We start from the raw sequence: 12,343 nt of genomic DNA, 5'->3' as shown, positions 1-12,343 counted from the left end.
GGGCCATCTCTACACTGCACAACGCTGGAAGCCTCTAAGCAAATAAGACAGGGCTCGTCACTTGTCAGATGTGCTCCTGTGTACACACTGCCCTTTGAGTATGAGCACGGACGCACTGCACTTGTATCAGACCTGGCCGCACCTGTTGCACAGTAGCTGCCTATACAATGCTTTTTACTCTGTGTGCAAGTGGCTTGTGCTACTGCACAGGCAGGGCCCGGACTTGCGCAGGCACGGCCACACTCTTACATGAAGAAACAAATGTCCGCAAAGAAGAAAAGGACAGAGCCGGGATGACAAGGTCCTCCAGCACCCAAGGCTGAGACACCAAAGTGCGCCCCCTCTATCCCTCCCACCCCAGCCGTCACACACTGATTGCTATTAGACGAAGAGGCGCTCCAGGGGCCCCAACACCTTAATCTCTAGCTATCTGGCCTGCAGTCACTGCCATGTACCCCCCTCTCTTATTTCTCTCTGCTTAAAAAACAATAGGGGAATGAAAGCTGAGTGAGTTGTGCGCCCCCTCCTACACTGCGCCCTGAGGCTGGAGTCTCTCACCTCTGTCTCGGCCCGGCCCTGGTCCTCACGAGCAGTGATGGGGTTGAGGGGGACACAGGAAGCCTCTGTATCATTCTTACTTTGACTTAGGTATCTTTTTTTTTCTTTTGCTCACATAATAACAAATGCTTTATAACAAATTTGAAATGTGTCATTCTGTAAACTAAAATAAGATACACAATGGGGTGTATTCACCAAACTGCGTTAAGCAGAATTGTGTGCGTAAAGTATTGCTGCACAATGAGTAGAGTAGAATGCAATACATTACGCTTTTACACAAGCAATTCTTAGTGCATACACCCTAATGTTTCTGGGTGGATTTGTAAATGGCACAGTAAAAAGAAAGCATTAATGCTGCCATCTAGTGACAACAATGAAAGTTGCAGATACTGTTTCGTATTTTTAGTGTGAAAATACAGTACATAACTATTTATGTTTCCATTGAATAATTGTTATGTAGCCTTTACATTTCACATGTGTACTGTTCAGTCAATTACATTCGTATGATCAAACTTTCCCAAGTTTGATTACAACTTTAAAAATGTTTATCTTTATTTTTTATCTATGATGGATTGAGTTTGTCCCAACTGACCTATTTTTTATGTAACAGGGGCCCAAGCTATAAGACACTTCAAAATGTTGTCTACTAATGATTGTGATTAAAATGAGGTACTGTATTTTTTTGGACTATAAGACTCACTTTTTCTGCCCCAAAAGTGGGGGAAAAAGTCACTGCGTCTTATAGTCTAAAAATGCAGGGAGTTGCTGACTTGTAAGCACCTGCCAATATGAACCTCCAACCAGTGGCGTAGCAATAGGGGGTGTAGAGGTAGCGACCGCATTGGGGCCCTTGGGCTAGAGGGGCCCCGAAGGGCCCACCCCTCAAACACAGTATTAGCTCTTTATTGGTCCTATGCTGATAACATTCACTTCTATAGTTGATTTGAATAGTAGTGATCATTAATACACAGTTTCCCATCCCCTTCTTGCACCTCTAATACTGTGGTTGTCCTTGATTGGTTTTGGTGCGTTGTATCAATTGTTATCTAAAGCATGCTTGGGGGGCCCTAACGCTAAACTTGCACTGGGGCCCACGGCTTCTTAGCTACGCCACTGCCTCCAACCAACTGCAAAGTCTGGGACTCCCTATACTGTACCCATGCAAACGACACGGGGACAAATGGAGGACACAAGAGGGGCACAAAGGGACAGAGGAGGACACAAGGAGGACAGAGGCGGACACACAAGGACACACGGGGCAAGAGGAGCACACAGGGAGATACAAGAAGTACAAGGGGGCATGAGGTACAAAGGGGGCATAATCCAGGAGATGCCCCTTCACCATGGATGCACCAGGTTTAGTATATTTTTTTCCACCTGGTTTTGTCCTCTAAACCAAGGTGCATCTTATGCTCAGGAGCATCTTATAGTCCGAAAAATACAGTAACACACACATGATTTGATAACAAAGTGGAAGGCACATTTCCCACACGGCGTAAAAAAATATTGGCCCTGCAGCCACATATAGTTTTGCTATATGTGGCTGCTAATGAGTTAACTTTTTCACCTATTTAGCAAGACTACAGAGAGTGGAAAAAAGAGAGTTGTAAAATCTCTGCAAATGAAACAAGAGAAAAGCGAGCAACTAAAACTATAAAATTCACTCAAAATGTGAAAAAAACTCAGCAATAATTTTCCTGCATGAACAGCCATAGTAAGTGATGCTGTGTATTGTTTCATTTGATTACCTTTTACATACAATACTGCATGTTATATAATTCAAGAATAAAATGATGGGTGTACAGCTGTAAGCAGAGACATTTATTGATGGAGATCTTATTGCATCTTTATTGGATAAAAAGCAAAGTGCTGGATTCCTTGGGACGTCTCTGGCCGAGGACTGTCACTGGTCTCAACAAGTAATATATGTGCAAAACAGGGATCAGGCTGGAGAGATGGAGGAGGGAGCACAGTGAGCATTGCTGGCCATGTGATTTCCCTGCAGGATACAGAAAAGAATGATCATTGTGAGGACACCTCGATGACTCAGTCCTCAGTCTTCCCCTTCCATAGACCCCCAACAAACCTCTATATGTCTGGTTCCGTCCACCATCTTCAGTGAGGATCAGAGTAAGAGCCGTCAGCTGGTCCTTGTCTAAGAGGTTCCTTTGCTGACCTGTTACTGCATTAGCCTGAGCCCAAGAGAACATCTGCAGCTGCTGTGCCGAAAATGATACCTGGAAGCATGAAGTGGGAAAGGAGGAGAACATTCATGTTTTTTTTCTAAGAGGCCACACAGTGGGGCTGTTTTATAAAACTAGGGCAAAGGCGACTGGAGGAGTTGTTCACAGCAACCAATGTGATTGTAGTATTTTTTTTCTTGTACAGCTTAGAAAATGTTATGGTTGATATGAGTGACTACAACAATCCATACTTAGAATTATCATAGATGCCCCATGCCATTCCCAGTCTGCACATCATCTAAGAACTCCATAGCTCCCAAATGTCTCTTTTCCCGAGGGACAGTCCCTCTGTGGGAACCGAATGCCTCTGTCCCTCTTTCTTCCTTATTTGTCCCTCTTTCAGGATTGATGTACACATCTATGTAAGTTTATGTATTTTTCTACTGAAAAATGTATTTAATAGACACCAAACTTTATTCTCATACTCTAAATTGATATACTGTATTTCTTAATTTCAAAACTAGTGATGATAGAAAGTACTAGTGTGTTTTGAATTAAAAAAATACAACTTTTGCTTCTGAACTTTTAGAGGTATGCGTGGCTAGGGGTGTGGCAGGGGCGTGATTAGGGGAGTGGAAGGGGTGTGTCCCTCTTTCTCATCTCAAAAAGTTGGGAGGTATGGAACTCTTTTACGTACTGTAAACTTCGAGCTGTACTTACTGCTAATTTCTTAGGCTGCAGGAGAGATATTGCAAGAGGCGTAAGTCCTTGAATCTGCTCTGAGACGAGGGACGAGAGTTCCATATCATCCAGTCCAGCTGGAAGAAAACAAATGTACAGAAAATTATGTCTGAGCTAAACTCATCAGGTTATATAATCCAGTTCAGCCTGTGTACAAAAAATGCCTACATTCAGACAAGTGATTTAGAAAGTGATTTAGAAAGTCCATAGTCTTGTCACTAGCCCCATACACACGCTCAACAGCTGTCTTTTATGCAGCACAATTATCAAACAACTTTTGTTATGAATTAAGTTGAACAACACAAAAAAAAGTTGCTTGCTATTGCTCAAAGAACTGATAAGACTGAAAGGCCGTCAAGACTGATAAGCCGTCAATCCAACTGTTGGATTGACAGTTTATCAGTCTTATCAGTTCTTTGAACAATAGCAAGCAACCTTTTTTTGGTTGTTCAACTTGTTTCACAACAAAAGTTGTTTGATAATTGTGCTGTGTAAAAGACCACTGTTGAGTGTGTGTATGAGGCTTAACTGTCACCCAGAGAAGCTCACAATCTAATCCTTACCATTGTCATTGTGTCAGGCACAGTACGAGGTTTTCTTGTACTGCGCCTGCGCAGTAAGCACCTGGAGACGCGAGCGGGAGCAAGCGTGCGTCCGCGCAGCTGCGTGACATGCGTAATTAGACCGGGACCAGCAGCGGGGAACGAATGTTTGGAGGAGGACGGCGTGGGACATGACAGCTACAGGGGGCTGATAGAAGCCCCAGGTAAGTGTCTGTTTTTGTCTATTGCAGGACTTCACAGAACCCCTTTAACATCAGAAATTAAAATATTATGTATCAAAAATGTATAGCAAGTGTTTGTTAAAAGTACCATGGAAGCAAATTGCTTTGGCCAGTTTCACATTATTTCAGAGGCAATTGTGGCCGGGTTCTTCTTTTTTGTGGAGGTGTACCTACAAATTTGTCCACCTTTGAATGTCTACTTAACAGGGCTAGGCAGAGGAGTAAAGATGGCCCGAACGGTTTGACTGTGAACTTATTCGCGCGAACTTTGGTGGTTCGTGTTCGAGGTGAACCTCAAACTTTGTGGCGGGTTCGACCCACCCCTATACTACATCATTAGGCTCAACTTAGACCCACTACATCACAGTCAGCAGACACATGGTAGCCAACCAGGCTACACTCCCTCTTGAACTCCACCCCCCCCCCCCCCCCGCACCCCCACCATATATGGCAGCTGCGTCGGCCATTTTCCTCACTCGGTGTTGCTGCAGTAATTAGAGAAGGGAGAGTTGCTGCAGAGACGTAGGGAATGCTAAAAAGCACCCCACAACAGCTCTTTTGAGAGCTAATGTTGTTCTTGTGATCTGTTTTTTTTTGTGTGTGTGTGGCCCACTGACACTTACGTACTGTATACAGCCCTGTCAGTAAGTCGTAGCTGGCCCTTGCTAATTCCTATACTATGCAAGTTCCAGCACATTCAGTGACTACCTTTTCACTGCACATGTGTGACAGCTGCACATTTGTAATACCAGTCCGACCGTGCATACCTGTTCACGGTACCTGTGTGTGTGACAGGCAGCTGCATATTGTATTGATACCAGTCGCTGCATACCTGTTCAGTGCAGCTGCGTGACAGCACGCAGTGTTATATTATATAGCAGTCAGTGCATACCTGTTCACGGTACCTGTGTGTGTGACAGCTGCACATTTGTAATACTAGTCACTTCATACCTATTCACGGTACCTGGGTGTGTGTGACAGCTGCACATTTGTAATACTAGTCACTGCATACCCGTTCACGGTACCTGCTGTGTGTGTGACAGCTGCACATTTGTAATACTAGTCACTGCATACCTGTTCAAAGTACCTGTGTGTGTGTGACAGCTGCACATTGTATTGATACCAGTCACTGCATACCTGTTCACGGTACCAGTGTGTGTGTGACAGCTGCACATTTGTAATACTAGTCACTGCATACCTGTTCACGGTACCAGTGTGTGTGTGAAAGCTGCACATTTGTAATACTAGTCACTGCATACCTGTTCACGGTACCTGTGTGTGTGACAGCTGCACATTTGTAATACTAGTCACTGCATACCTGTTCACTGCATCTGTGTGACTGCACATTGTATTAGTCAAGTCAGTGCATACCTTTCACCTTATCCCCGACCAATATGGGCAAAACAGGCAGAGGCAGAGGCAGGCCAAACGGCAGGTCTGTTCGAGGTTGTGCTGTCGTGATTTCGTGCTGCCCTGGACCAAAGTACAGTGTTCAGAAGGCACATGCCATCAACCCCCAAGATTGTCAGGATGTAGTTGACTATTTAACACAGAACACCTCATCTTCCTCAGCTTCCGCACAGAACCGTGACATATCTTCCTCCTCCTGCTCTGATTCTGGCACCCCACTTAACACTCAGTCGGCCGCCACCACCAAAGTGCCATCATCCCAGGGCTCAGCGGTGTGGAAATTGTTTTGTGTGACTGCCTCCGATGAGAGCAATGCCATCTGTACTCTCTGCCACCAAAAATTGAGCCGTGGAAAGACCAAAACCCGCGTAGGGACAACTTCCTTATGAAGGCACATGATGACAAAGCACAAACTGCAATGGGATGACCCCCTGAGGAAAAGCAGCACACAAAAGCAAAGCCAGACACCGCAGTGGAAGATACCAGGCCGCAATTATTTCTCAAAAAAGGTGATACCCAAACTGTACCGTGATGTTGAAAGGCAAGTGGTGTCATTTCTGTGCCAGAGATGTGCCACAGCATTGGGTCAAGGGACCATCTGACCACATGGTCTGCAAAGCACCGTCAGGCCTGCCCGAAGACTAAGTCAGTCCCTACACACAGCATCTCTGCCTGCACGCCGTGTGACTACCTGCCCCAAGACTAAGTCGGTCCCCAGTCCCCACACAGCATCTCTGCCTGCAGGCCGCTTGACTGCCTTCTTAGACACCGCCAACAGGGTCCAGGAATCCAAGTGGATTCCTGAATTTTTAAACAAAACAAAAGGCATGTACATGTGTCAATTCCCCTTCGTGATCGTTACCTTGCCGCAGTGAAGGGGCTTGCGTATCACAATGAAGCAATGACCACCGGCTATATGAAAGTGTTGGGGGGCACACCCAAGATAATAAGGTAATTGCTTCATTGTGGACAGACCAAATTCGATCAGCTGGACAGTCACTGTTGTTCTATCATTGAGCTACCTCAGCCCGGCGACCATATGGGCTTGAAAACCGCCATGGTCTGCACTCTCGCCATGGTGTGCACCAGTCCAGCACGGTCGTCACTACACAAACAGATGTTTGCGGTGTGTTACACAGTGAGTTTGGTGTGTCAGTGTGAAGCAGTACACTAATTACAGTACCTGATTGATGTATACACATGCAAGATGTTTTAAAGCACTTTATGCCTCCAATTTAGCATTGCAATGTGATTTCTGCCCTTAAAACGCTGCTGTGCGTCAAATCCAGATTTTTCCCCGGGACTTTTGGCGTCTATCCCACTCCGCCATGCAAAACTCTAGGTGTTAGACCCCTTGAAACATCTTTTCCATCACTTTTGTGGCCAGCATAAATGTTTGTAGTTTTCAAAGTTCGCCTCCCCATTGAAGCCTATTGCAGTTCACGAAGTTTGCGCGAACCCGAACTTTTGCGGAAGTTCACGTTCAAGGTTCGCGAACCTAAAATCGGAGGTTAGAGGCATCTCTACAGAGGAGGCAGCAACTTCTGGGCGCAGAGCACAGATGGCGCATCTGTGCCTCTGGTGTGCCCCTCCTTGCTCGACCATATGCAAAGTATTGTATTTGGAACCGCGTGTGCTGTAACAGTTACCTGTTGGCACCGCCTGCATCCCTCTTCAGCTTGTTGCACTCGCAGCATGTCCTCGCTATGATGCCCTCTAGTGGAATCTCTCATTACTGGTGCAGCTCTAGGGAGTCAGAAAAGAGACCCTGCAAGTGCAACAGGTTACAGAGGGATCCTGGCATGCGCTGACAGTTAACTGCTCCAGCACACTCCAAATACAGTGCATGGAAGGGGGGATACTAATAATGGGGGCATATCTGGCTATCTATACTGGGGAAGGGGGCTGCCTAATTATCAGTCTATATGGTATCTATGAGAATCTGGCAGGCCCGGATTTACCTCACAGGAGGCTATAGGCACAGATGTCCTGGCACCTTAGACTCCACCCCCCACGAACCTACAAACCCCTGCTGAACCGCACCGCAAGTGTGATCACTGTCCCTTCTCCCTTACTTCCCTTGCCCGTCATAGGTAGCTACAGGTGCCCCTTAGTATAATGTAGCTAGAAGTTGCCTCAATATTAAGTAGCTAGAGGTGCTCCCAAGTATTAGGTAGCTAGAGGAACCTAGAGGTGCCCCTGACTGAAGGGAGATCTCATCAGTGGAATGCTGAGTAAGGTGATTAACCTCTAATTTACACTCTCATCAGGACTCTGCATAGGGAAGGAAGGAGGGAGGCGCTCAGGGAGGGGAGAGAGCCGCCTTTCTATCATCAGGCGCCTGTAGGCACGTGCCTACAGTGGCTTATAATACATTCGGCCCTGGAATCTGGATTTTAAGATTTTCCTTTTTTCAGTACTCGTTGCTTGCTCGAGCTTTGTTACATAAAAAAAAAAGCAATAAAAATGATCTTTAAAAATAAAGTTTTAATATGGGGAGTTACAACTGAAATGATGTGTAATCTAAACTTCACACATGTTCCTAGACCACAATCCTAGTGTAAACCAAAGGCTGCCCATGTTATACTATATCTAATCATAGTCTCAGAGGTGGAAACTATACTGATTTTTTTCTCACCAGCCACAGATCCAATCTCCAGAAAGATGTCCTGCGTCCACCCACTGACTGGTCCGAACATGGTGCTGGAGGTGCACAGCCGTGTTAGAACATAGAGTTGCTGTTCAGTACAGCCCAAAGCAAGCTGGCCTAGATACATGACAGCTGAACTAAAGGCAACAGAAAGGGGGACACATTTATTCCAGTTTAGACCTGAGAGTATTGCTACACTGGAGCAACTTATTCTCTACGTAACAAGACACTCACCAGAACTCTGTTGCTTTGATCTGTCCCAATTCTCCTTCTGTGAAGCCACATAGTACATACCCAAGTGTGGCCAAGTGCAAAGAGTCCAGGGTTTGTACAGTGAGATTAGCAGAATTCAGATACCCACTGGCTAAAATCTTCAGCTGCAGAAAGCAATATGGACATACATAAAGCAGATTAAGAGGTCTGTTCAATTTCCGAGGTGAGATGTATAAGCAAGTTGCTTTTAGTGACTTCTTTTTAAAGTGGACCTGAACTCTAACAGGATTCGCACAGGACAGAAGAAAAACAGAGAGAAATCCACCCCATGTGTATTTAGAGAGTTTAGCCTGTCTTACTCATCTGTGACTAATCACAAGTGTAATTTGATCTCTCAGATGTGTCAGCTCAGTAATCTCAGCAGGGAAGATAATTTGTAAACACAGGATGTTAACCCTATGTCTGCTTCCATGAAAGCAGGAAGTAGTCTGGCCAGTCTGCCAGTATGCAGATGAGTCCCAGAAGCCGTGCCATGCACAGCTATGGGATTTGCATCTTCCCGCACCAAAAAATGCTGCAATGTCGTGCAAATTGTTGAGGCAAGCGATTTGGATGGCAGCAGCATTATCCCCTATGGCAGAGTTTCCCTGTGCAATTTGCTTGCAGGAAAACTCTGTGGATTCGTTCCGATTTCCGCTGCAGTGGAAACGGGCCCTTATTCTAGAAAATTCGACTGCTGAAACCAGGTGAAAATAAAAGTAAAAGTAAACAACGAAGGATCAACTATGAATTTCAGAAAGTAGAAGGGGTGGGACTCAAGTTGACTTTTCCAAAATAAGTCCAAATTAGAAAATTACTTTAGTAGCAAATATTTCTGTAATTACGGATTACCTATAATTATTTATTTTTTCATCACCCCCTTAAGAACCAGAGACTGCTGGTTTAAAAAAATGGTGCTTACCGCCGCCACGCCCATCGCTGTAGTCCCCTTGCACTACCATCCCTGTGATGACAGAGCTCCCTGAGCTGGTCAGAAACCGATTTCATTGGCTCCTGACCCTGTCATCAATGTGAGCCAATGTGATTGGCTCTCAGTGATCACGAGGTCAGGAGCCAATGAGATCGGCTCCTGATTGGCTCAGGAAGGTCTGCTGTCATACCGACGGCAGAGCGATGGGGATACAGCAGCGCAATCAGCAGGAGCGTGCAGCGGGGGAGATTGAAATCTACGCCCTGGCAGAGATAACAGGTGCAAAACGGTGTAGATTTTAATCAGTGCAGTCCGAAAGCGGTTAATTTTTTTTTTACTGTTCTTGTACTAATCCTCTGGCTATATAATACTTTCTAGCAAAGCAAACCTGCAGACTATGGATGTGCCTGTACAGAACTCAACCCAAACTCTCGCCCCAGGCATTGAGTCCTGATCCCTGCCCGGTGACATTCATCATCCATCATCCATGGGTAGCCAGCCTAAGGGTGCATGCACACATCCAATTTTATTACTTCAACATAGTATGCAAGCCAACAGATTTTGAATACTATGAATAAATTCCTGCCTAAAAGCCCCAACCACATTCTACAGGGAAAGGTGTGAAGAATTCTCTGCCTTCTTCACAAACAAGGTGTCTGTCATCCATGCCAGCATTACACCAACAACATCAATTGACCACTGGACTTTGCATATGCCTACTACCGTACCACCATGGCAAGTCTTTGACACTCTGAGTGAAGCAGATTTCGGAATTCTCATTCAAAGTCTCCGCCCCACTACCTGCGACCTGGATCCTGGCCCAACTGGATCCTTAATGCAGTGCCCAGAGCTGATCAGGCCAGCACTCCGCAAAATAACTGAGTGCTCCTTGCAAAGTGGACTTTTCCAAGTAGAACTAAAGAAAGCAATCATAAAACCCCTCTTGAAGAAACCATCACTAGAGCTTGATTCTGTGACTAACTACAGACCTGTGGTTAACTTACCATTCTTATCAAAAGTTATCGAGAAAGCAGTCGCCAACCAGTTAGAATCCAGGCTTACAGATAACACAATTTTTGATACTTTTCAGTCAGGATTCAGGAAAAGGCACAGCACTGAAACGGCATCAGTCTGAGTAATGAATGATCTACTTACTGCAAGGGACAAGGGTGATTGCTCAGTTCTGATTCTTCTTGACTTGTCTGCAGCATTTGATACTCTGGATCATGAAATACTAATCCAGCGACTGAAGAATTACTGTGGCCTAAGGGGTACTGTTCTTAGCTGGTTTCAGACCTTCCTATCTGGCAGGACACAGCAAGTATGTCTGGGCACACACTACTCTAATCCAGTGCCACTTGCCTATGGAGTTCCACAGGGTTCTGTACTATCACCATTACTCTTTGCAGTCTACATGCTCCCACTGGGCAAAATAATCCAGAACTATGGCCTAGGATACCATTGTTATGCAGATGACACACAACTGTATCTGTCCTTCAAGCCTGGCACCCAAGACCTATCAGCATCCATAAATGTGTGTCTAGTGGATTTACAAAATTGGATGAACACCAGCTGGTTGAGACTGAACTCTGACAAAACGGAGGTGTTGGTGGTAGGTGGTCCACACATGATGGATAAAGTTCAAAACGCTCACCACCTCAAACTAGCAATTGGGGGAGATACCGTACAGTATAAAGACTCTGTGCGAAACCTTGGGGTGATCCTGGATAGAAATCTAAAACTCAGACAGCAGATATCAGCTGTCGTCAAGTCTTCCTTCTTCCATCTAAGAAATATAGCGAGAATCAAACACCTTATCCCAGCTGAAGACCTACCTGCCCTGGTTCACGCATTTGTATCCTCCCGCCTAGACTACTGCAACGCCCTGTTAATCGGATCTACAGATAAGGTTCTGCGCCCCTTACAGCTAGTACAGAATGCTGCAGCCAGACTCCTAGCCAATGCCCCCCGCAGCTCACACATCACCCCAGTACTGCAAACTCTTCACTGGTTGCCAGTAAAATGGAGAATCAATTTTAAGATCTGCCTGCTGACATTCAAGGCTCTACACCACATGGGACCCAAATACATAGCGGATCTATTGGAACTTTATGCCCCTCCACGTACCCTCCGCTCTGCCAACAAGATGAAGCTGGTTATTCCCAGGACACACTTAACATTTGGTGCTCGGGCCTTTTCCTATGCAGCCTCTACTCTCTGGAACTCACTTCCACAATCAGTACGAGAGGCTCCTTCTCTGGACAGCTTTAAAAAAAGGCTGAAAACTCACCTCTTTTCCCTAGCTTTTGAGACTGCATAATGCAGGGTCACAGGGCTTTGAGTCCCCAGGGAGAAAAGCACTATAAAAATATTATTGTTATTGTAAATTGTGTAGGTAAGCTCTCATATAACAACAACAATAACATTAACATTTCTATAGCGCTTTTCTCCCATAGGACTCAAAGCGCTTAGGCTCTCTCAGATTCAGTAATTGGTAGTTGGATGAAGTATTCACACAACAAAAGTTATATTTCTGCAAATGCCAAACTGAACAGGTGGGTTTTCAGTCTGGATTTAAACACGTCCAGAGATGGAGCTGTCCTGATCTGCTGAGGTAAGGAGTTCCATAACATAAGAGCAGCATGACAAGAGGCTCTGGGACCAAAAGTTTCCAAGTGGACTCTGGGTATGACAAGATTATTACAACCTTTGGATCTGAGATTGCAGGGATTGCTACGCAGTTGTAATATTTATTTCATGTATCGAGAGCCCAGATTATCTAGTGATTTAAATGTCAGTAGGGCGATTTTGAATAGGACCCTCCATTTTTGTAG

General features: G+C 45.3%; 1 long non-coding RNA gene across 1 annotated transcript; it reads right to left on the bottom strand.

Annotated features, from left to right (window-relative positions):
- Window positions 1-2,358: 2,358 nt before the first annotated feature.
- Window positions 2,359-2,912, bottom strand: LOC137561169 (uncharacterized). Its single transcript, XR_011029905.1, has 2 exons — window positions 2,645-2,912; window positions 2,359-2,557 (listed from the first exon to the last, which is right to left on the bottom strand). It is a non-coding gene; the product is annotated as an uncharacterized lncRNA (long non-coding RNA).
- Window positions 2,913-12,343: the final 9,431 nt, after the last annotated feature.

Source organism: Hyperolius riggenbachi, chromosome 3, assembly GCF_040937935.1.
Source record: "Hyperolius riggenbachi isolate aHypRig1 chromosome 3, aHypRig1.pri, whole genome shotgun sequence".
NCBI lineage: Eukaryota > Metazoa > Chordata > Amphibia > Anura > Hyperoliidae > Hyperolius > Hyperolius riggenbachi.
Note: the sequence above shows the minus strand (reverse complement) of the source record. Positions and strands in the feature narration are given on the sequence as shown.